The 26,105-nt window shown below is 35.7% G+C and overlaps 1 protein-coding gene across 2 annotated transcripts in view; it reads left to right on the plus strand.

Annotated features, from left to right (window-relative positions):
• The first annotated feature begins 24,723 nt into the window (after nt 1-24,723).
• The window catches only part of CDK6 (cyclin dependent kinase 6), a 1,418,406-nt gene continuing 1,417,024 nt past the window's right edge, over nt 24,724-26,105 (plus strand). The window contains exon 1 of one of the 2 annotated variants that reach the window (XM_044067635.1): nt 24,724-24,921. The gene's annotated coding sequence lies outside the window, so the exon portion shown is untranslated. Of the gene's footprint in view, nt 24,922-25,936; nt 26,069-26,105 lie in introns of those variants that run through there. The other variant, XM_044067637.1, reaches the window with a different exon arrangement.

Below are 26,105 nucleotides of genomic sequence, written 5' to 3' on the forward strand. Positions count from 1 at the left end.
CAATGTATGAAGGCAAAATCATTCACACTGCCTACCTTGACCTGGCCAAGGCATTTAACACAATACCTCACTCGGGCATTGTTGACAAACTCAAGAGGTTAGGTACAAATCCATATGTCACCCAGTGGATAGCCAACTGGCTCACAGACAGAACCCAGAAAGTTAGAATTGGGAAGTCCACCTCTACAAAGAGGCCAGTCACAAGTAGAGTCCCTCAAGGATCACTCTTTGGACCGCTCCTTTTTGGCATTTACTTCTTAGAAGTCAAGGCCAATGACAGTGGTCTCTGGCTGACTAAATTTGTAAATGATTGCAAATTAGGAGCTGTTATTGAATCTCACATAGACACAAATGTTCTCCAGGAGGGGATGACACAGACAAACAACTGGTGTCAGCATTATGGACTAAAACTAAATGCCAAGAAATGCATAGTAGTATCCTTTAGGAAGTCATCCATCCCTGGTAACTATCATATTGACAACACACCCCTTAGAGTTGACCCAATAGTCAGGGACTTAGGGACACACAAAGATAGTAATCTAGTCTTTGACCATCACGTGTCTATGGTGGTGAGGAAATCATTCTATGTTCTGCATTTATAAACAAACGTATGGCATCCAATTTCAAGGAATTCATTGTTCCACTGAATTTGGCATTCATCATACCTATCATTGAGTACATTGCCCCCTTTGGTATGTAGCTAACCAAGCATATCCAAAAACTGGAACATCCACAGAGGTTCCTCAGTAAAAGAATACAGGGTATAAGTAATATGTCCTGTACAGACTGTCTTAAGGCCCTATCCCTGTATTCTGTCTCCTACATGCTTTTGAGGGGAGATCTATGCCTGGAATACAGGGCATTGTCAGACCTCACTCTGATGGACCTGCTGCATATCCACAAAACAAACAATACCAGAATTACCTCTTCTAAAGACTTAAACCTTGCTTGTGATATAAACAGGACCTGCTGGAGAGATAGGTATGTATCCCAGAGACTACCCCATCTATGGAACTGGCTCCCCAGAAGCAGAGTTCCTCTCTAATCCAATTCAAGTGCAACTTGGACAATTGGATGGGAAACCGAAAATTCATCCCTGGTTTGCCACCTATGTCTCTAATAAAAACAGGTAACCTGTAAATGGTTCATCTTACAGGCCCATTCTTACCATTATTAAGGGTATCAGAATGTGTCAGAGATTTGGGATGCATGGCTAGGCTTAAAAAGGCCCTTGTAGTCTTTAGCCTAGTAAACACCTATGAACCTATTTGTGCATAATTGCTCCTGGAGTCCTGGGTGAGATATATTCTACAGGGAAATCACAAAGCAGAGATGAAATTTTAATCATGAAATGTTATGTATATCATTTAGAAAGTTGTTGGAGATCGTGGTACAGTGGGGTAAGGGAAGCATAATGTCATGTAGTGTATTTTTTATTTATTTATTTTTTATTCTTCGATGAACTGTAGTTTTGTGAAAGTGCATTTTGCAGAGAAATGCACTTTCATGAAACTGGATTACTGAAACTGAGTTTTGCTGAAACGTGAATTCAATGGGTTAAAGTAGACCTATATATATATATATATATATATATATACATATATACACACACACACATGTATGTATATATATATATATATATATATATATAGTATATGTGTGTATACACTTGTGTATAAGTACACCTGTATGCATGTATGTACAGTATATATAAATATATATATATATATATATATATATATATATGTGTGTGTGTGTGTGTGTGTGTGTATACAAAACAGAGAACTAGATTATATGCCTGTCTATGTACTTCATGTCCTTTAAAGAAAACAAATCAAAATGGAAATTTTGTGTAACTATATGGGGGTTTCTACACATAAACACACACAAACACACACACACACACACACACAGAGTCATGTGTGTGTGTGTGTGTGTGTGTGTGTGTGTGTGTGTGTGTGTGTGTGTGTGTGTGTGTGTGTGTGTGTGTGCATTTAAACACTGTTAAGTACTTCTGATTTCCTTTTCTTTTCTTTTTTAAACAAGAAATATCTTTGTTAAATTATTACTTATGACATTTGCAATCATACATTTATATCATGTTTTAAATGCAAGGCACATAGTAAATGTATGTTAAAGTAAATCCAGCTGTATATTATGGTTGTCACCAATGGTCACTTTTCCTTTGTGAACTACAAGATGCTCATGCACTCTGCCACTGTAAGGATTGTCTCAATGTCACTGAGAATCTCTTACTATGGATCTGTGTGTACCAGATATGCATTCCCCTCTGGAAAGATGTCACAGAAAAGCATACAAGACCTTTTTATGAACATTATCATTGCACCAAACTCTAGGTTTGCCACTTTTCTCTCTTTCTGTAGTTTTGTTATGTGTGTGTGTGTGGGGGTGGGGGGAGGAGGGGGGGGGCTTGAAAAATGGCAAACGTGTCAATACTTTACAAGAACAAATATTTTCTGATTTTTCTCTGTCACAGAAATCTTTGATACTACATTTATGTTATCTTAACCTATAAACTATTATAAATAACATGTAAAGCTTAGCATTTCAGCACTGTGTTTCTGCTTATGTAAATTTGTCAGAGGTGACAACTGCCTTTAAACCTGACTGATGTAATTGCTTTGTTTTGGTATGAAAGGGGAGTGTTAAGTTTTCCTTCTCTCTGCAATAAAAACAGTGGAAAACAGCCCCACTGCTTTCTGTCTTTTTATTGTAGTTACTGCGTTCCTAATATTAGCAGGATTAATTGTTCTTCTAAGACTGACAGCAGTACCTGACAGGATAAACTACAGATTGTTCTTTTATCTATGGTATGTCATACGGGTAGAGGTGAATTTCTCTGCAAAGTATGTGAAAAGCTAAGCTTAATAAAAAAGTAGGTGGACTTTCCCCTCCTCTGATTCCAAAGCAAGGAAATGAACATTTTCCAAAGTACAAGAAGGCTTCTGGTACCTACACAATACTGGAACCAGATTGCAGGGAGAAAACAAAACAAACTTTGAATCCAAAAACTGCACAAAACCATACACACAGCTACGAGTGGTGAAAATCCTGAAATGTGCAGCAATAAAAGATACCTTTCATCTTTCATTGCTACACATTTCAGGATTTTTCACCACTCATAGCTGTGTATAGGGAGAAAAGAAACCTAAAGATTGAGTTAAACTGTAGGAGAGGGGTGGAGTTTTCCTTTAAAAAGCAAAATGTGTAACATTGAAATGCAGAGATGTTTGCCTCTCCTAAAGAGTTTTTTTTTTTTGTGACAAGAGTGACCCAAAAGCGAACAATGTGTCAACCAAGAACTATAAACAAATCCACTGTACGCCAAAAAAAAACCTCCTGTGTCTTGGGAATCTGGATGTGACTTCTGTGCAATACCGCTAAATCGCAGTATAATCCCAGCAGCAATCGAATCCTTGAGTTCAACCAGCACAGAAAAGCGATGAATGGCAAAGAATGGAGCCAATGGATGAAATTATAAAACCATTTATTAAATCCAAACTGTTGAGCGCTTTCACTTGTAAAAATCACAAGCTTCATCAGAACACTAACACGAGTGCATCCAATCATTAAATAGCAATTTTTGGCGCCATCTCTTTTCAAACTGGATCCCATTAATTTAAAGATGTATATACAAAAATGTATAAACACGTGAAACCTAAAAACAAATCATTAATCCTAACGTGTAACCTAAAAACCTCTCAAACACTACACTAAACATCTAACCTTATATCTAAAAAGAAAATATATATGTCTATCACTACGTCAAATAATAAAAATAAACACCAATTAACAAAGAATGTATGAATTAAATTTATTAAATTAAATTATAGGATTAATGATTTGTTTTTATTTATTTATTTTATTTATTTTACATTTGTTGACCGGGTAAGTCTGACTAGAACCAAGTCCATTTTCAGCGGAGGCCCGGGGAGATAAGCTCTAGCAGAATACAGTCAAAGTAGCAGAAGAGCAAAAGTAACATTGATTATACAATAATATTTACAATTGGGAACTGATGTTGTTTAGACAAGGATAACTGAAAGATACTTTCAGCCAAGCAGTGTTACAGATTTTTGAATTTTTACAGAAGTTCAAACTTAGTACAATAATGGTAACAGAAGAGCAGATGAACATTAAATATAAGTAATATTTAAGTAATCAGGTTAGATTGTTACTAAGACAAGGAATACAATAGAAGTACAATCATACAGGCAGTGTTACAAAATTCAATTTTTTGAGGGTGGTCTTATTTTATTTATTTTACAAAGGAAAAAAAACACAAGTTAGATTGACAAACATACATGCACTGTTAGAATTAGTCAGGTTTGTCACAATGACATATCCATTTTTGTTCTAGGTATTGTTTGATAGAGGCTTTGAATTGGACTGGGGAGGAGAGCAAGGTAATGGCATCTGGAAGTTTGTTCCAGGTTCTGCCTACAGAATTAGCAAATATGGCCATGCCAGCTGCATTGTTGATTTTAGTTGTTTCTATTTGTAGCTTACTGGATGAGCGGAGCATTCTTGAGTTGTTGTGAGGGAAGATGTGGTGACTAAGGGCTGGAATGTGATTTGGGTTTTTTAGGATTTTATTAGCTAATATTAGCATTTATACTTAACAAGATTGGGAAACTCCAACCATCCAAGTTGTTTGAGGTTAATGCAATGGTGGGTTCTAAAAGGAGAACCCGTAGCAAACCTAGCGATGTGATTGTAGCAGGCTGTAAGTTTGTTAAGATCAGTTTTACTTATATTTTCTAGAAGTGGGGAAGCATATAGGAGGGTGCATAGTAGGTGCGAGCGTGCAATGGCTATTTTAGCTATGGGGGTGAGGAAGGTTTTTAGTCTATAGAGTGAGCCGAGTTTTTTGTTGATGGTTTTGATAGTCTGGCTAATATGGAGGTCAAATTTTAAATAGTTATCTATTGTAACACCTAGCAATTTGGTATTGGGGTCAGGGGAAATAATTGTCCCATCGTTAGCTTGAATGGTAAAGGAGAAGGGTAAGGACCTCTGGGTTGGTGGAAATATAAGCAGTTTGTTTTTTTTGGGATTGAGTAGTAGGCAACATTTGGATAGCCAATTTTCTACCACAGAAAAAGTAGTCTGGATGTCCCTTTTTAGATCATCTGGTGATGTAGCTGAGCAGATTAAAGTGGAGTCATCAGCATACTGAATACAGTTGATGTTTGGTATGATGGTTGGAAGATCATTAATAAATATGGAAAACAATACTGGTCCTAGTATGGAGCCTTGTGAAACTCCAATAGTAATGGGTAATAGATTTAAGAGCTTATTTTGCCAAATGACTGCTTGTTTCCTGTCATGGAGATAGGACTTAAACCAAAGAAGGGCACTGGGATGTAGTCTAAGTGTCTGCAGGGTAGAGATCATAAGGTGATGGTCGACCATGTCAAAGGCCTTGGAGAGGTCTAGGAAGAGGGCAGATGAGGTGCTATTATTGTTCTGGTTGTCATTAATAGTGTTAGTGAAGGATAGTAGGGCAGAGGTAGTACTATGATGTGGTCGAAAACCATGTTAGGTATCGGCCATTAAGTCATTTTGGATTAGGTGTTGCATAAGTTGTTTGTGTATACATTTCTCCATAATCTTGGCTAGTGGGGAGAGTATGGCTATGGGTCTGTAGTTGGAGTATTCAGTGGAGGGACCTCCTTTATGTAGTGGAATAACATAAGATGTTTTCCAAATTATGGGAATTTTGGCTTCGGAAATGGTTCGGTTGATTAGTATGGAGATGGGATAGGCAACAGCGTCAGCTGTCAATTGTAGATATTCTGCTGGGAGTTGGTCAGTGGAGAGGGTGGTGGGTTTTAGTTTTTTGAGAAGCTTGCAAATATAGGAGGTAGGTACAGGCTGAAAGCAAAATACATTTTGGGTACCAGAGTTATTGTTGTTTTCTTCCAGGGTACTTTGAGGTAGTTGGCTTGCAAGAGCTTGAATGATTTCAGTAAAAAAAATGATTGAAGCCATCAGCGACCTGTTCAGTGGTTTTATTAGAGTTAGCAGCTGGATTGGGGGTTGAGGTTTTACCTGGATACAGTAATTTGTTGATGCCAGTCCAGAATTTTTGAGGATTATTCTGATTATTCACCTGTAGTCTACAGTAATAGTCTTTTTTATCAAGTAGGACAAGTCTTTTTGTATCATTCCTTGCCTGTCTGTATTTGTTATGATTCTGGGGATTTTTGGTAGTTCACCAGGTGGCCCATAGTTTATTTCTACTAGAGATTTTTGTTCTTGTTTCTTTGGAAAGCCAGGGGACATTGTTTCCTTTTGTTCTTTTATGGTGCACTGGTGCATGTAGGTCTAGGATTTCTATAAATTTGTTGTTGAAGTAAGTTAGAGCTTCCTCTAAGGTAAGATGCTTTAGTATAGTCCAGTTGCAGGACTTAAGTTCTAGTTGAAGTTTGGCAGGATCAAGGTCTCTTTTGCTTCTAACCTTTCTAAGCAAGGGCGGTTGTGGGGATTTAATTTTTTGTTTAATTACATAGGTTAGGAAGTGATCACTTAGATTGTCTGGGAAGGTGCCTGCAGTGTAGTTTAGGGGGTTTCTATTTACAAGTATCCAATCCAGTATACTCTCTTTATGTGACCGTTTGTCAATTCTGGTAGGGGAGACTATTTTTTGAGGCAATGTGTGAAGGTTAATATGAGTGGATGGGGATTTTGATGAACAGGAGTCCCAGTCTACATTAAAGTCTCCTAAAATTAGAGTTTCTTGTGTATACTGAGAGGATAGCCAGTGAAGGGTATCCTCTATTGCAGCTACATTATTCCCTGGGGGAATGTACACACAGATGATATTAATACTTTTACTTTTATTCAGATGCATTTTGGTGGCTAATATTTCAGAGTTGTTGATCTGAGGTGGTTGGATAGTTTCAATTGTTACATCTAGTTCAGATTTATAGAGGATGGCTACACCCCCCACTTTCCTTGTGGCCCGATCTAGTCTATGCATTCTATAGCCAGGTGGAAGAATTTCATTATTAGTGGTAGCTGGTTTTAACCAGGTTTCAGATAGACATAGTATCTCTGGGGAATAAACAGCTAAAAGGGCATGTAGGTCATGTATTTTTTTGTTTATACTTCTTATATTGAGATGGCAGATCAAGAGGGAATTAGTGGGTCTACTGATTATATTTTTATTACTGTTTCTATTAAATGGTAAGTCAGGGGTACTGGGGCCTGGGTTTGGGTGGATATCTCCACTGATAGTAAAGTTTAACCTGTATTGTGAGATGATATACTTTAGTTTACTAAAGAGTTTGTCAAAATATCTGGTTTTGGGGCTGGTGTAATATGGGTAGAGTCTGTTGGATAATAAATGAGAATACATTTTGTCTAGTTTTAGTGTCCTGGTTTAATATGACTCTGAAAAAGACAGGTTTTTCAAGTGGAGATTTGGTGTGACCTACCTGGGAGTAATAACTGATAAAATGTTGTCTTCATACATGGTAAGGATATAAGTTATAATAAGGGTAGGTAGTAGGGTATATAGAAACATTCTGGTGATTTGCATGTTTAGGTTAACTTAATGTAAGAAGTTAGTTCAGGGGAGGGGTAATAATAGAGTGGAGGAGAAATGAGGTGGGTGGGGAGATTGAAGTGGGCTATTGTACTGGTAGGAGGGAAGGATAGAGGAGAGGAAAGAGGATGGTTGATTCTATAGGTTGTTGTGGTAGTAGGGGTGTGGCTAAGGGTCTTTAAATTTAGATGTACTGGGGGCGGGTGGGAATTGGGGGCAGGGAGGGGAGTGAGCCCGAACGCAGTGAGGGCAAGCGGAGCAGGGCTAATTCATTAAACAAGTGTAGGGCAAGGTAAGAAGTATAGAATAAGAAGCTGACTCTTTGTGCCTGAAATATAGTTTATTAAGTTTAAGAAATTGTAAACTAGGCTGTGATACTATAGTAAGGGGGTCTAGGAGTACATACTATAGAGTGGGAAAGAGTAAAACAGATTTACTGTTTTAACACGCTTACTTAAGGCTATGCCTTGGGGTTGGAATTTAGGATGGTTTTAGGATATGTGATAAGAACCAGAGATGTTTTTAGACCCAGAGCATACACTAATTGTATCAGGATATAGATACAAGTTATCAGGTATTAACCTTGGAATGAGTAGTTCACTCCCGGGTGAGAAACCCTTGGGCAGGAATATTCCTTTCTGGGTGATGTTCTATTTGGCTTTGTACTAGGGGAGGCTCCTGTAATAAAGATACAACAGTGAACAGAAGGAAAAAATTATTTATCTCTCTTTTTTGAGGGAGGGGGTAAATATGAAGATAGTAACATTAGAACCAAAGAAACAACATTTTATGTTTCACGTGTTTATACATTTTTGTATATACATCTTTAAATTAATGGGACCCAGTTTGAAAAGAGATGGTGCCAAAAATTGCTATTTAATGATTGGATGCACTCGTGTTAGTGTTCTGATGAAGCTTGTGATCTTTACAAGTGAAAGCGCTCAACAGTTTGGATTTAATAAATGGTTTTATAATTTCATCCATTGGCTCCATTCTTTGCCATTCATCGCTTTTCTGTGCTGGTTGAACTCAAGGATTCGATTGCTGCTGGGATTATACTGCGATTTAGCGGTATTGCACAGAAGTCACATTCAGATTCCCAAGACACAGGAGGTTTTTTTTGGCATACAGTGGATTTGTTTATAGTTCTTTGTGACAAGAGTGAAAACTCTTAGAAAACTTTGCCAAGGAGTGCTGTGGAGCCAGCAGCGGCCTTAGGTCAGTTGGAGCCCTAGGTAAAAGGGCTCCAAGGTACCCCCCCCACACACCTCCCAAGTGCTCCCATCCTGGTCTACCTACACCAACTAAATACTGGAAAAGCTCCCCTGCTACAGCGGTGCCCTATGCGGCTGCCTAGTTGGCCTATGCCAAAGGCTGGCTATGTGTGGAGCACTAGGAACCTATCTGGGAATCTAGTCCATATACACCAGGAGCCTAACTGGATTTTCAAAGTTACAATATGGTGTTACAGAGAGTCAGATGTAAATTGAAGTACCAAAGTTATGATGCACTACAAGAAACTGATGTGTTTATTTAAGAAACTTTAAGTTGAGCTGTAAATAAACAGAAATAACATGGAGCAAGAATATACTGACTTTGTTTACAGTGCAACTGAACTGTAGGATTTATTTTTAGCATTGTAAATAAACTGCACTTTTACCAAAAAGCCTGTTTCTGACAACTGCTATTTATACACTAGTATTCTTGGTGGACATAAGTTTGGTTAATGTATACCAAATTATTGTTTTTTTTTTTTTTTTTCGGCATCTAAGCCTGCAAGTGCCATATGTTTGTGTCAGCAGTTAATTAACCCACCTGAAAAGTGAGAAATGTTACTATCTTCATATTTACCCCCTCCCTCAAAAAAGAGAGAGAAATAATTTTTTCCTTCTGTTTAACAACCGATCTATTACACTTTGTTGAATGAAGATGTTCATAGAGACTTTGCTGCAAACTATGACAAATATTATTTAAAATGTCATGGCCTTCCTGGAAAAGAGTAAGGCTAATGAAAGACATCTAGCCAAGTTCTCATAAAAAAGGAAATCTGATAGCCACAGTACTGACCAACCCAAAGATTAACCCTAAAAAATGAGAAGTGGTGATAATGTTAAAGCACATTGCATAGCTTCTGAGATACATGCTTCCCAATAGAATTAGGCTCACTCTAACAAGGCCAAAATATTATCCTCACAGCTTATTAGAGAGGGACTGAAGACCTCTATGGACATGGAATGTACTGACTGCATGGACTATCAAAAGGTACAAATATAAATAAATAACTAACTGAAATACAAGCCGCGAAATTAATTATTTGACACTTAATTGAAGTAAAACAGCAAGAGGTCTAATGTCTGATTTAAAGCATGTTTTAAATTTTATTATTAGAACCAAAATGAGCCATAAAAATAAAATGATGCAACTTTTAGCAGTTAGGTTCGAAGGGGCATTCCCAAATAATTTACAAAATGAACTTTCCAAAGTGACCCTACAATTACTGATGAATTAGCTGAGCTTATTGAAAGGTGACTACCACTGAAGCACTGTTTAAAACCATGTAATTTAAGCCCATGGCTAAAAGTGTACAGATGTCTACAAACACAAAGAAATTCTAAGCAACTTATGTAGTCTGTTTCAGATGTGGGAAGACAGAGCATATTGTTAAAACTGTGTAATTAGTAACATGTACACAATGAAAATGTGATTTCTACACATGATGAAAATAAAAATGTGAATGCTGCACCTATCAAAAATGTGATTTATATCCAATATGGTGACATTGAAAATGTATGGAAGGAATGTGATATAAAGTAACCAATAGAACGGTAGAATCAAAATACCCTGTGCATGCCTATTCTAAGTTAGCCAGTCGTACTGTACTGGTGTAATGGAAGGAACCGTGAGTGCTACTAGATTCAGGGAGCATGGTAGCACTTATTAATGTTTATATACATAAAATAAGTGGCAAGATGAAGGAGGAAGCAATATGTAGTCATAGAGACAAAAGGAGTATGCTATAACAAATAGAGAAATTCAAACTCTGCTGGGTAAAGTCATGCATCCTATAGCTTTGTTACCAAATGTAATCATGAGGGTAAAATAAGTCAAGACTTCCTTTAGTTCAAGGCACTGTAGAAATTATTACAGAAAGGAAAATGATTAAACCCTCTATATCCTGAATATACCGCCAGTAAAAATGGGATGGGGCAACAGCAGCTTGACATCCTGTTAAAAAAGCAGCACTGATTAAATAAAAGTGAAAGGTGTAGAAACTCAAAAAGGTCTAAAACATAGCATTGATTGGAATGTTTAGAAGAACCTGTGCATTATCAGAAACCTGTTACTGCATTTTACAAGAAAAACCCAGTTATTAAGTTAGCAATACAAAGTCAGTGCAGAAAGTGAAATGCAAGAATCCTAGGTGCATGATATGGAACATTGCCAGACGATTTCAGCCATTAAAATAATTATAATTATGTGGAAGCAGAGATATATATATATATATAGAGAGAGAGAGAGAGACAGAGAGAGAGAGATAGAAAGAGCACAACAACAATAAATTCACTAAGGGAAGAAAGGGGACCTGAAGAGAATGCTACTTTCCTTCTGTAATGTCAAAAGAGAAAGTCAGTCAGAAATAGGGCTCTCAACAGTATGTGTTTAAAGAGACAAAGGTTACAGAGGTTAAAGAATACGAGCTGCCAAACCTAAATGCACAAGAAATCATTGGCATGAGTTGCATTTTGTAAAGAAAGGAACAGGAGAAGAACCAAAGCTTATACTTCTGTGTGTTGGTGAAGGTGACATACCTTGTACTTCAATTCAGTCAAATAATGAAAGTATTTGTAACTAGGCAGAAGGAGATTCACAGATCTACTATGGCACCTTTAAGAAAACACAATGGGAAGATGATACATTAAAAAGGGTCAAAGAAAATATACCTTGAGCAGAAGGAGAATCAGATTAATTTTGGCCCCATACAATACCCATATTTGAGATGAAGAATGATTCACTATAGAGACTAAATAAAGACAAAGAAAAGTACTACATTAACAGTCAGTTCCAAAACTTTGTAGAACATGTGTAATGAAATTAGCAAACAGATGTATTTTGGAAGACCATTTAGGGATGGACAAATCCAAAACTAGAACTTCAGCTAGCCTTTACTGCCCCATTCTAATGTAATGTAATACTTTGAGAATTTCTTTGCAGTTTGCCTAAAATGTCAAAATATTGCACCACATCCTGGGTTCAGAAGTCCACTGATACCTTTACACACTACTGAAGTCCTATTCAAGTGGACAGCCATGGATCTTACTAGGTTATTGGTAAAATCTTGTAATGGCTACAATCTCACTAAGTTTCCTGAAGCAGTACCACTCTTAAATGCTTATGCTGGAGCAATAGTCAAAGGACTAGAGTTTATTTTTTCAATGATAGGGAACTTATGAATTTCAGAGTGCCAACCTGTAAACAATGGCTTAGTGTAACTCTTTAAAAAAAAATCTGAAGTTTATGCAAAGAAAGCCATAAAACAAGATGGTAAGAAATGGGATCAGTTGCTTCCCTTCATTCCTGTTTGCTACAAGAGAAGTGTTCTAAGCTTCAATTTGAGTTATTATATAGTAGACAGGTGGTGCTGCGGTAGTGTTGTCTCCTCACAGTTAGACGTTGCCCATTCGATTCTCAGTTAGGGCGTCTTCTATGTGGTGACATGTGTGAATGGGTGTTCCTTCATTGAAGGTTGTGCATTAGGCCTGGCAAGCCAGCACGTAAAAATCTACTGCCAATCATTAGCGGACCGGAGTTCCGCTGTGGCGACCCCTAACCGGGAAAAGCCGAAAGACACAACAAGACACAACAGACAGCTACAAAGCTTATTAGAAATAGCAAAAGAGATTTAGGTGGAGGAGAAACCCTGATTTAAATGTGTAATAGCACACTTTACAAGCTTACAAGATAGCTTACCAACTGGTATAACCAGTAGTAAAGGAATATGTACAAAGGGCCCAAGAGATTCATCAGTGGCCATATAATAAAAATGCTAGAATCAATGTATTTAAAACTAGTGAATTACTGCTAATGATGGTTTCCTCTGTTGAAAATAAATCCTAGCAAGATAGCAAGAAGCCTTTGAAGTAGATGAGAAAATGAAAAACTGCAATGTAATACAAACTGGTAAGACAAATTTACAGCAGACCTATCAAATAAATGTGTTAAAATAATAGAGGGAACCTGGAGGTTTCGCAATCAGCCTGGCAAACAACATATGGCCTATTAGTATGGAGTCATGACATTTTGTTCCTGCTGTTGAAAGAGACAAAACATTGTCTGAAACCCAGAAAAAAAAGAAGTAAAAGAATTCTTATTGACAAATATATTCTGCTGAGCTACCAGAACACATTTAATATTGAATTAAACCTACAGCTGTATAGGATGCCAGAGTTATAGAGAAAAGCAACAATTAAGGAAGTCAGAAAGATAAACTAGAGATTTATTAAGGAGACCAAATGTGAATTGGTCCTTAAACTGGACATCTACATAAGATGTTCTCATGATTGTTGAAAACTGAATAAGATATCCAAATATGACATTACTGAATGCCCAGTGGGGATGAGATCATAAAGAGGCTAGGCAAACACAGTTTTTGGCTACTCTGGATTTAACCCATCACCCCCAAAGCCAAAGGGAAGAAAGCATTTTCCACTTCTGAAGGTCTTTTACATTATACTATTTTATCCTTTGTACTTCAAGAAGCTCCTGCCACTTTTCATATACCTGTGGATAAAGTTCTGAAGTTACACATAAAGGTAATTAGTTGTGACCTGTAAGATGTAGAAATTTACCCAAAGGAGTGGGAGTCACAAGCTTTGCGGGACTCTTTAAGACAGGCAGGAGCTACTATTAATGCTTCTAAAATTAAGCTGTGAATGTCAGAAACCAGGTACTTGTATTGTGATTGGGACATGAATAATTAGACCTAAACTGACAAAATAGAAGTTGTCAAAATCTGGTCTATATCCAATACCAAATGACAAGTGAAAGCATTCTTAGGGCTAACAGGCCACTACAGAAAGGTCATACCCAACTTTGCTACTGGAACCAGACATTTGATAAACCATACAAAAAGTATGGCAGACCATAATACTGATGAGACCGAACAAAGGCAAAACTGGTATTCAGAGCCAACCTTAGTTGCCCCTGACTTTGTTAAACACTTTATTGTGTGCAGCGATACATCTAAAGTAGGGCTATAACCTAAACTAACTCAGGAAATATTTTTGGGAAGAACACACAATCATAAATTAAGACTAAGATGAGATACTCTGCTATTGACAAATGGTGTATCGCTATAAAGTGTGTACTAACTTCCTTACAATATTATTTATATTATGAAGTGTCTTTACTCTGGTTGCCAACTATGCACTCCCACAGTGATTATATAAACAAAGAAATGCCAGCAGAAATGTATGCAGGTCGGCTTTGATCTGCAGTTATTTCATTTTATAATCAAGCATACAACTGGAATCAGCCACATGAAGAAACCAGTCCCATAACCCATTCCATTCAGTATGGGGTGACAGTCATTTCATTTTATAATCAGACATAGGACAGCCACATGAATGTGGATGGGTAATCCCAGTCCCATAACTCTATACTGGAAGGGGGATCATTGTAGCAGCTTGGCTGTTTCTGAAACCAGAAACACTGTTTTGATGTGCTATATATAAACTACACATTGCAATTATTTTTAGGAAAATGTTTCTAGTGCTTTTATAGTTTTATTTCATGGCTTTTACATTCAGAAACTTTTGGGCCACATCCAGGTTTGTGTTTTACTTTGCGTTTAACTGTTTCATGTCTGCTTAGCAAATTAGGATCATTCTACTTACATGGGTACTAAACACAGAGAAATAGGAACTTCAAAAGCTGCACTATGAGTTTCATTTATTTTAAATAGTTCTTAGTCAGGAAAAGCTGAGGGAGCCAAAAACAGGGTTCTTTCATGTACAGACAAATTCTAGTTGCTCCAATGCATCTGATAGTAACGATAAATAATTTCTTAAGCTTTTGCAGGCTTCATGGAACCCTTGTAATACATATTTATTGATCTGACTTTTATTTAATAACAACAACAATTTTAAAAAGTTGTTTACCAAATGATTTTAAACAAAAATATCTTAGTTAGATGATTTATTTCTAACAAGTATTTTATTAAATGTGTTCTACAGGGACTTAATATAAGTGAAAGAAACTAATAAAGATTCACTGAATGAATGGAAGTCACTAAAAGAACATTTTTGAATAGAATATAAATTTATTACTATATAATTATATGGGTGTGTTGGAGCTTAGCAGAGTCATAGAACAGTAACAGAATGATTGGAAAGCAGGTTCCCAGAGTAACCAGTTTATAGAAAAAAATGCAGATATAAATCTGTCAAAGTATCTCCAGAATTTCTTACTCTTAGAATTGGAATAGAAAAGACAGACAAACATGATTTCAGAGACTACATGTCTGTAATACATGTAACATAGAATCCAAAAATAAAAGGTGTACAAATGTGATCTCAGAGGATGCACATTTACAACAACTGTAACAGGCAATGGAGTGAGATAAACCTGGCAAAGACCTTCTGTTGTATATATTTCAAATAATAAACAAGGTAATGCTTTTCTTAACAAGATCCAGTTAAGTTATTGTTTTTTTTTGCAAAGGATGTTGACCTCTTAGCCTCTAGTGATAGTCACCACCAACATAAAATGAAGTGATTCCTGATGAGTGTGAATCAGTTGGGATGAAAATAATCACTTGTTAATCAAATGTCATGGTTCTTACAAGAAAAGAGTAAATCATTTTTTCAGGTGATTCAGGAAGAGCTACCTCACTCGGAGGAGTTTAACTATCTTGTGATCTTTTTCAAGAGTGAAGAGAAGTAGGATTGTGAGATGGACCAGTGAAAGGGTGCAAATGTCACAATATTTTAGATATTGTACTGGAATGTTGGTGTGAAGCTCTTAGTTTACCAGTTAATGTGTGCCTCCATCTTCACTTGTGGTAATGAGTTTTTGGAAGTGACCAAAAGGCTGAGATTGCACATACAAACAATGGAAATTAGGTTCCTCAGTTGACAATTTGAGGGAATCTCAAATTAAAGCCAGTGGTCCTTTGGGTTGAGAGAAGTGAGCTAGGATGTTCTGGGTACCTTGTAGATATGTCACTATGGACTTTACACAGCATATACACAGGACATGGCACTCTACGAGGACATTCATGGACAGGTCGGGACACCTGAAAGTATTTCATCTCTCAGCTTTTCTAGTAATGCCTGGGCCAGGGAAGTCTAATCTGCTTTATCGCTGTTAACCCGGCCAGACCAGGAAAAGTGGTTTAGAAAATGATAGGGCAAGTAGAACAACAGATTTCTGGCAGTAGTTCATTTATTCACTAACAACACACAATGGTGCTCTGCTCATATGATGAAGTTGCTTTAAAAAATTGTTTGCTTTCTTTAGTCTGAATTATATTTTTTGCCCTTTAAATTGGTAATTGGCAATGTTTCTTTGCATTCATCATGCTGCTTTATGCCACTTCACAAGTGTGCCTTGTAAAATTTAAGGGTGTGCATGTAAGTAGACACTATATATAACAAGCCACTGAATACTGATGGGTTGAGACATGATAAGTGATAAAACAATATGCATTCACAATAGTGCAATCATTTATTGAACATACCAGAGAACATGCATTTTTTTTTCATTTAGTTGAAATTCTAGATTTCAGTGAACAATAATGTGGTTACGAGAGTGATGTAAAAAGGATTTCGGATTAAGTCTCAATGAAGCACATTTATTTTTTTTTTTTTTATTTCTCACTTACAGAAAATCTTGATCAGCTCAATTTCTTTACAAAGGCATTTTTGCTTCATTAAGAGCATTAAACTTGATGATAGCTTACTTGTATATTACAACTTTCATTTTAATTAAATATTTGCGGCCAAAGCAATTCTGTCCTACAAAAAAACAATACTTATTGTATCATATCTTTATGTATGTACTTGTTTATTTGTTTACATGTCTTTACTATAATAACCATATTGTTAAGAAACTTATTTTTCATAGAGCCCTAGAGAAAAACAAAGTTCTAATTATGTTAAATTTCACAGGCAACTTAAGAATATTATTTTACAGATAATTTCAAAACAGAATTTAGGAGGAAAAATCGCTAAGGATAATACCACACATCTGTCCACCTATTTGAAATGGCAATCCCAATTTGTTCTCAGGCTTTGATCTATCCCTTCTAAAACTTGAAACTATTTTGGGAAATTCTAAGTTAATAGTACCAGCATTTAAAAAGTGTCCCTAATTTGAGGCTATTTCCCTAATTGTCATTTGCTTTGTTCATAATCCTGAAGGCAAAATTTGAAGGGCATGCTAAGGATCCTTAACTTTAACAGTTTGATATATTATTTTTCAAACAAAAAATTGCAGAGTTACCATTAAATAAGGTATGTGCTGCATTTAGCTCAGATTTTCTGACATTCATGACAATTGGTAGAACATGTCATACTGCAATGTGAGAAGTACACAGTATGGAGGGAGATAAAAAAGATGAACTGTACATATAAGAAGGAATATGGCACAAAATTAAATTCAGAATAAAAAAAATATTAGAGGGAGGACAACAATTAGAAAAATTAATTACTAAAGAAAGCTGATTGGTATATGATGGAGGAAAGAGAATGTCTGAATTTAAGAATTTTGCTGAGTACTGAATAAAATCAAAACTGGATAAAATCAAAACAAACTTTTGGTAAAAATGGTTTTCTTTTACCTTAGTCCATCTGTGCAGTTTGCTTAATTTTTGTAGAACCGACAGTGGTAATTTTGGTACATAAAGTGCACACAGAGTAATCACCAAATAATGTTCATGGTCCAAATATTTCCATTTAGTATTTGCATAGTAATTAATTTGTTAATAACTGGGTTTGATACATTAATCTCAAATATCTGTTACACTGAATCAGTTACTGCTTGCATAAATTGTTTTAAGTCTAGCACAGAAGATTGTGATTTGTGATGATACCCATGTCTTCATTTCTTTTTTGATTTTAACTAGCTGGTAATACTGGTAAATCTGGGACAGGCTCACAAAACAAGAGATTAAACTGTGTGCAAAATGGAAAATGAGTGAAAAATGTATTAGCTATCTCTATATTAACAACCATAATACCTGGCTGTTGAGGCATCTATTTAAATATTATACTAGGAAACATCTTTTTCACAAATGAGAATTTTTAACAAAGCAAAACATTACAGTTGTCAGAGATTTACTGACTTCATCTATAAGTACCACTAAGGTTTAGTAGGTAATGCTACTACTTTAAGATACTCTTAGTTTGCTATTCTATTATCTACAACAAAAACAGAAATAAAATAGCTCACAAATATTACAAACATAAAGAACTATGTTATCAACAATAGACAGACTTACTGAATACAGTTACAATGAAAAACAAAATAGCAATGTTATAAATTGCCCACGTTGGCAGCATTGGGGTAGTACGACAAAGTACCTTGCTGATGTTTTAGAGGGCAGCAAATGAATTTGTAATAAACCACTGTTCATGTACGGGTTAAATAATAATAACAGTTTCAAGCAGTATTTCTGCTTAAATTATACTAAAACAATCTGTAATATAGGGGTAACTGGAATTATGAGACTGAGTCACAATGCATTTTTTTGAGAAAATACTGACTAGAGTTATTAATACCATACCACTTACAAGAATGAGAAGTGAATACATTGTACCTTGGTGTGTGTGCGTGTGTGTGTGTGTGTGTGTGTGTGTGTGTGTGTGTGTGTGTGTGTGTGTGACTGCATGTCTGAATGAGCATTTATATATCACATGTTATTTTTCTCTAAAAAATGCCAGTTTGGAATAAAAGAAAAGCAAAGATAATTTGTATCAAAGTGGCAAGATATATTACACAACATCTGAATTTCTTGAGGTGAGAGTAAAGAAGATATTTCTTGATATTCTGATGTCATAGATATTCTAGAGTCAGAGTATAGAAGCTTTGGAATCTTGATGGACAATAGTGATTTACCTTCTAGGTGCAAAATGGTAGCAAATGATACACAAACAAACCAGAGCAATAAATAAGTTTGTAATAAAGCTGAAAGACAAGTGTTTCACATAACAATTAAACAAACTTCAAAGCAAATTAATATTGTTTGACACGCAAGTTCCATGTATGCTAAAATGAAGGATTAGTACAAAGATATTGTATATGTAAAAATCAAGTACAAAATTTGGGATTTTCTGCATTGTTCCCTTTTGCAATAAAACAAATAATCACACCTAATTGTATAACTATTTGGAAAAGGATCAACTTCTCCATTAATTCCAGCCTGAAATATGCTTTTGTTATAAAGTTATTCACATTTGTTTAAAATATTGAAGCAATTTGCCTTTCATATTTTTGAGCATTTGGAAAAAAGTATATATTTCATATGTATAAAAATAGAATACATTTTGGAGATTGGTATCTTCTAATCATATTTGAGTCAATAGCCTACTCTTATCTATTGTTTAAAGTTGTTCACATTAGCTTAAGAAGGGTAAAAAAAATGTGTACCTTTATTTGCTCCTTAACAAAGGAAAAAAAAAAGAAAAACAAATAAATAAAAATGTTTGGACAGTATTCATTTTATAGAGATTTGTATGGAAATCAGCTGTTACTTTCTCAATACCCTTTACTTGCTCTCTCTCTCTCTATATATATATATATATATATATTCATATATATAAGTGTGTTTTCTTTGAAACCTTTTTGCATAATAAATGTCTCTGCAATATAAGAAAGTAAATTTGAAAATTATTTTTTGCTAAATAAGACAGTCTTTCTTTTCAGATGCATTTGCCATATTTAAACGACCTGAGAATAAGCATGACTACTAGTGTTGCTACAAATAAAAGTATTTTACATTTGTTAGAATCTAATGATTCTAAATAAACAAAATGTTCCATATTCCAAGATGGATGTGTAAATGTATTTAAGGTATTTATCTACGCTCATTGTTTGAATACTTAATTTATTTATTTAAATCTGTTTACCAGGGCAGAATACTGATTAAATAATACATGCATACAAAATATTTTACATGAGTGATACAATTATAGGCACTTGATGTTTAGCACCATATGTGGCAAAAACATTCATGATCAATTGTATAAAGTTTACATGAGGTAAAATGGAAGATTATTTGTTTTGTTCTTACGGGAGGAAAGGCAGACAAATGAAAAAATAAAACTCATTACTCATATTAAGCACAGAATCTATAGGTAAAACACAAAATGACAGGAAGAAGATGAACACTGTGCATGCAATGCTAAAAAAATGTACCTGGTAAAAGAGTATACACAATACAGTGTAATTACATATATACAAGCTTTTCAGCTTGCACATTCAATACATTTTGTATGTATTCTCATCTAAAATATTGCATTTTGGGTGATATCTTTTTATTTTTATTGTAGATCATTCCACAAGGCAATGGATGCAATGCAAAATCATTATAAACACTTAAAGAGCAGACAATGCATTAAATATTATAGTCCAGTGTGTCCATGTAATCTGTAATTAGTACTACAATGGGCTTTATAGCATTGTTTCATTCTGTAATCAAATTGATATTCATATTATTTGTGTCTGAAAAGTGGTAATTGATTTGTTTAATCAATAAAATATCTTTAAATACAACTGCCCCTAGAGAACCTACAAAATTAATATTTGAAACTGTAATCTGCACAGAGACTTGCAGTTAGGAACAGATAACTCTCTAATGTTTATGTATATAACATCTCTGTGATAGGTATATACAACAGTCATTTATTGAAGAAGTATTTATCAACTGAAGGATTCACTGCATCAGATTTAGTAAGTACGTGTCCCCTCAACAATGATTTCTAAGTTTCAATTTTAAAACAGTTTGTAGATGAGATTATATTAAATAGCTTATGTCACTACAAAGGCCACACATCACAATTCTATGAGATTTCTTTGTTTTGGATAAAAAGTTCAGAGACATTTCTTCTTCTGTGTACATGTTCACAATCACATTATCTCTCTTAACATAATCTGATTTATTTTTATGACAGCACACAATACACAAGTTAACTGTGGGATGACAGATTTTGGTTTGTTGATTGCTTAATGAGAGGTACTAAATATGAACACAAAATCCCCTCAAAACTAACAAACTAATGAAGGAATTTATTTCAGTATTCTTAATGAATGTAAAAGGTTTATTTTTATGAAATGCAAATGATATAAAGTGAACTAAAACAATAAAACGGAAGGAGTTACCTGAACCATTTACAGTACTAATGGGAAAACAGATATAAGATTATTTTAACATTATACCCAAACTTCTGAACTTCTAAAATGGAGTAATTAGGCAAACTGCACTAACACTCACACACACACACACACACACACACACACACACACACACACACACACACACACACACAAAACAATGCAATGCACTTGAGTGAAAAATGAGTATGACAAACAAATAAATGAACTACTGAAATTGTTATAATGTAAAAAATATATATATATTAAGTACTTTCCATGTTTAACACAAGCAATATCCCCCAGAGTATGTTATGTTTTCAATTAGAAAAAAACATGGCGTCTCTTATGGTGTTTGAAGAAAACTGGAAAGCAACGTTTGTCTCAAGAAATAAAAGTACATGGTTGTTTCTAACAGTTTTGTATTAGTATTCTAGATGTGAGAAATGTGATGCTTTCAGTGTTTTGCATTTCTTTGAAACTAAAGCTTATTGTTTTACAGTAGGTCCCTGCTACTTTTATGGGAAGACATAGTACCAGCAAGAGCTCTTCAAAATCTCTACAGGCAGGGATAAGAGCAGTTTTTAATTATCTGAATGAGGTTAAGAAAGTCTGTCAGCATGACATGTTTACTCCCTTCCTCTCTCTCCCCATGTGTGTGTGTGTGTGTGTGTGTGTGTATGTGTGTGTGTGTTTTGTGCATTGGTGTAGCACTGAATGCATATCACCTACATTGATGGCTTACAAGTGAGTCACCCAAGGAACAGTAAACATTTCACTTTGAATGTAAAGACTAAAACTATAACATTGTCGATGCCATTATTTAAAATTTGTATAATTAGGTTTTTCCTTTTTTTATTCAGAGGGCAAGCTCTTTCACTTCCTTATTCTTGACATAACTGCCTTTAAATTACTTTTACCCAGATGAAAGGTAAATAAATACTTGTTCTGTGGACAAAATAAAGTCTTTCAGGGAAAATCATAATTTTCAAAACACTGTCCATGATTCTGTTAGTTTGAACACTTGTGTTTTGGTGAAAGTTATAATTACCTTCTTAATCTTCCAGTTAGCATGTGTCTTGTATTTTAAAGGGATTGTTTGACAAACTATCATTCAAACATTGATTATCTTCTTTCTTCATTTTTACCCTGATTATAAAGATAATTGCATCAGATGTACACATTTAATGTGGTGTACAGTAGAAACAAATTGCTGTGGTACCTTCTATCTGATATTTTGAAGCATACATTTCCATTTAGTACAGATGCAGCACTTATTACACATATTAGTCTGTCTTCTAGCACTTTAATTGTAGGCAATAATTTTTAACCTCGTGTTATGTAGTCTTCACAGATCATAAACAGAATTTTCAAAAGTGTTTCTTAGCCAAAGCTTAGCTTATGATTTTTAAAGAGCTCTTATAGGATGCAAAGATAGCCAGACTTAATCAGAAAGGACTATTAAAACTGCTGTAACTTTTCTGGGCTGTATGTTAAGACATCATCTACGCATGCAACCAACTGCCTTTCTGTAATAATGACTTGGGCTTCAAAACCAGAAACTTTTCACAGTACACAGACAACCAGGGGCAATAGGAACTCCAGCTGATAGCTGTTCGATACACACTTATTTAACCTTTCTGGTAAAAGATAACAAAATGAAGAGATGACTGGAATGTGAAATAAGTGTTCAAATGTTATATTTCTTTGACTTCTAAAAAACACATATCCTTCAATTTGGGTACAACCCCATTACGCTTTCTTCCCTCTGCCCACCATTATGTAAAGAAGCCACAAAACTGATCATGGTATTATTAAATAGAGAAAGTGTAAATGTTGTACTGCATGTAACTTATTAACTGGGAAGATATCCATCTAGCCACCAACAACCCCTGAAAGATTCTAAAACTGAAATCATCAGTCATTTCATTGTGCAGTGAATATGCATGATGCAATGTTACTCATCTGGGTAATTCTATCAGTTGTTTCTTAATGTTTCAATTAAATGCTGATAAATGTCTTATTTTTAATTTATAAAATGGCTTATTTAAATAGAAGTGTAATATTGCTAGTTTCTCAAAACATACTTTCATTTTCATCTGCCCATGTACATCAGTTAAAATTGTTAGCTGGAATTTCCAACAAACTAATATGTACTGGCAACAAGTCATATTTTTTTGTAACTAAATGTATTATACTGTGGTCTCAGTATGAGTACTTTAACTGTTTCCCATATACAGTTGTTGTCTTGTTATTGCTTACTGCAAAATTTGTAGGACACTTGTACCATAACTAGAATATAAATGTTCAGATTTTTAGATATAAAGGTCCACAATTAAAAAAAAGTATGTGGAAATGTGAACATCTCATGTAATGGTGATTACCTAAAATGCTCATAACTGAATTTGATTTTATCATACTTGTCCATTGCTGTGTTCTATTAAATAATATTGTGGCAGTTTGAAGAAATAATATTTCCAGAAACTATATAACATGTTTTTGATGAACTGTATTTTTATCTTGGGGTTGTTTTGTTTACAGGTCCCTAACTGTAGCATAACTCTAGACAGTATTGCATTGTTACTGTTATTTCATAATGAACTTTTAACATAAATTACTATTAATGCCAGCACTGATTGTGTATATATATATATATATATATAAAAATCAAGGTCACACATCTTCTGAGCTCTACCTATTAGGTGAAATACGAAAAGTGTGACAAAATGTTATCCCCAATGAAAGTTAATTATTTTGCCTCTCAAATTATTATTGTACTAGCAAAACTAAAAACAAAACAAAGTGTCACATACAAGTGTGTTGCAGTGTTAAATTTAAGAAGCGGCAGTGTTGTTCTTAGAGAAAATCACTTGCACACTAAAAGAAAACTTTCAGTGGGTTTTGTTTCTTTAAATTGCAAGTTTCTAAATAAAAAAGTTTTAAGTGTTTTATTCAAAATCCGTATGGCAGACAATGTCTTAGTTTGCTATGTTCGGAATTTCAAAGCATAAAGGAGGACATACATTTTACTTTGTCCCCCAAGATGACATTGCTTTATTCGCTTTGCATTTTAAAACTTGCTTTTAAACCTGTGATAAGCAGTGATAATTAGACCTAAGGCATTGTATAAACTGTACTGCTTTAGGCAAACATCACCACTGAAGTCTGCAAGAAATGCAGTTGTCAAAAGCAGTATATCACTTACCCAGGCTCAATGGTCTCTTGTTTAAAAATGCGGTACTTTGCTTTAGATTACTTCACCCCGAAATAAATATTGTTTTTCACAAAAAGCTTTGATCAATTTGCTGAAAAACTGTAGGACGCAGGAGTTAACTAGTTTTCATCCCGACAGAAAGAACTGAACTAGTGTCGGGCTTTAAATAAGGTAATGGAAGCGCAGATATACTTGCACTCTTTGTAATTCCTGTGACTGGCATTCATTTTTTAAATTGCCTTTTCCGTCTGTTTTTCCCACCCGAAATCAAGAACAGGTATGATATACAGATACTTTTGATAACCCACCCCCTTTACTCCCCCCTTCAAGATAACTATAAGGTTATGACCCCCAGCCTCGTTAAACCCCCTCCTAAATACTGACCATAGTCCGGATGCGACAATTGTCCCCCTGTTGCATCAGTGCTTCACTTGGAGTATGTCCATGGTTTAACACCCTGTATTCCAGATTTTTGGGGGGAGTAAAAATAAGCTGCGAAAACCGGAAACTTTCTTTTTTTTACTTATTTGACGCGTAGTATTCTGGGTATATCGTGTGTGTTAGAACCCTATTGGAGTATGTCTTTTTCTAAGAAATCATTTTCACATTCGTGCTTAGTCTAGAATCCAGAGTGATCGTTGCAGGGACTTTTTGAACAGCTAAAAAAGTTATTCTGACAACAGTCAGCTAATAGACTTTGGCAGCCCTTCCGTTCTCTGGGCAATATTTTCCAAGCGAAAGGGGGTGGAATTAGCAGAGAAACGTGGTAGGTATTTATGGATTGCACTAGGGAGGGGAACTTTTCTATCAAGTGAGCCACTGTTGTTTGAGGACAGGGTCGCTTGCTGCAGTGAGACCATTGCATTTATCAAACTTAATGCAGCTTTGGGTAACATGAGTGTGAAGCTTACACATGTATAGCATATGCCAAAGTTTGGACATACTAAAATGTGCGCTGGTGCGCCTTTTAAATTTGTTTTGAAACGTATTTCTCTGTTGTGGATTGTTCAGATTAAGTCTGAATGTGTTAGTTCTTTTATGAAGGTAGCAGTTAAGCAGTTAGTGACGGTGGCCAAGGGAAGCAGCCTTGTGTGGCATGAAGCCTGACGACTGCGTTAGGCCCTTGGAAGCTCCATAGCGGACTGCTGGCAGTATACAAGCACACTTTGTCACCCATGTTGTCGGTATCCCGGACAGACAGCTTGTGTGGGTGCTGGGGTTTAACTTATAGAGTGCAGTGTTGCAGCTGTTAAGCCTGCACAGGCCCGCATGTTGTGGGCCGAGGATACGGTTTGCCTGAAGCTCATCTGCTATCCTTACCACCGCTTCCGTGAGCAAGCCTTGCTTTAGACTCTGCGACCCTTAAGGTTGGCCGTGAAAGTTAGCCCACGGTTAAGTCCATAGTAGGGGGACAGTCTAATTACCACAGTCCTGTTTTAAATGACAACTTCTGCTTGCTGTAAGAAGCTCACTTTACAAGCAGCATACGCTCACTGCTTTGTCCAAATTGAAGTTAGAAAATCTCTCAACCCTTTAACTGGATGTTGAGGTGGGGGGGGGGGGGGCATATTTTGCACCGTTGGTGTGTAAATAAGGAAAAACACAAACATTATCTGCAATTGTCTATAGGGGGGAAAGAAAGAGATAAAAAATGCACAACCCAAACAGTTATCTATTTGATACCGATATCCTTTTACGCACGGATGTGCACCGACGTGTGCACATATTATCCAATACTCAACAACCAGGGCAGCTCACATCTACCGAGGCTACTCTCTGGTTTTGCTTTGCACTTTCTTAGTCCTTGCAGGCAAAGGCAAATGAAAGATTTCATTCAGGCTGCTGAGAACGAGTGCAGAAAGCGCGAGAGAGGGGGGAGAGAGCCGAAGGAGGCGGCTTGCCTTTGTAGTTTGGTGAGGAATGCGGAAATGTTGATGCTCTATGTCAAAC

This window comes from Protopterus annectens, chromosome 3.part1 (genome assembly GCF_019279795.1).
Source record: "Protopterus annectens isolate FY-2018-M chromosome 3.part1, PAN1.0, whole genome shotgun sequence".
Taxonomy (NCBI): Eukaryota; Metazoa; Chordata; order Ceratodontiformes; family Protopteridae; genus Protopterus; species Protopterus annectens.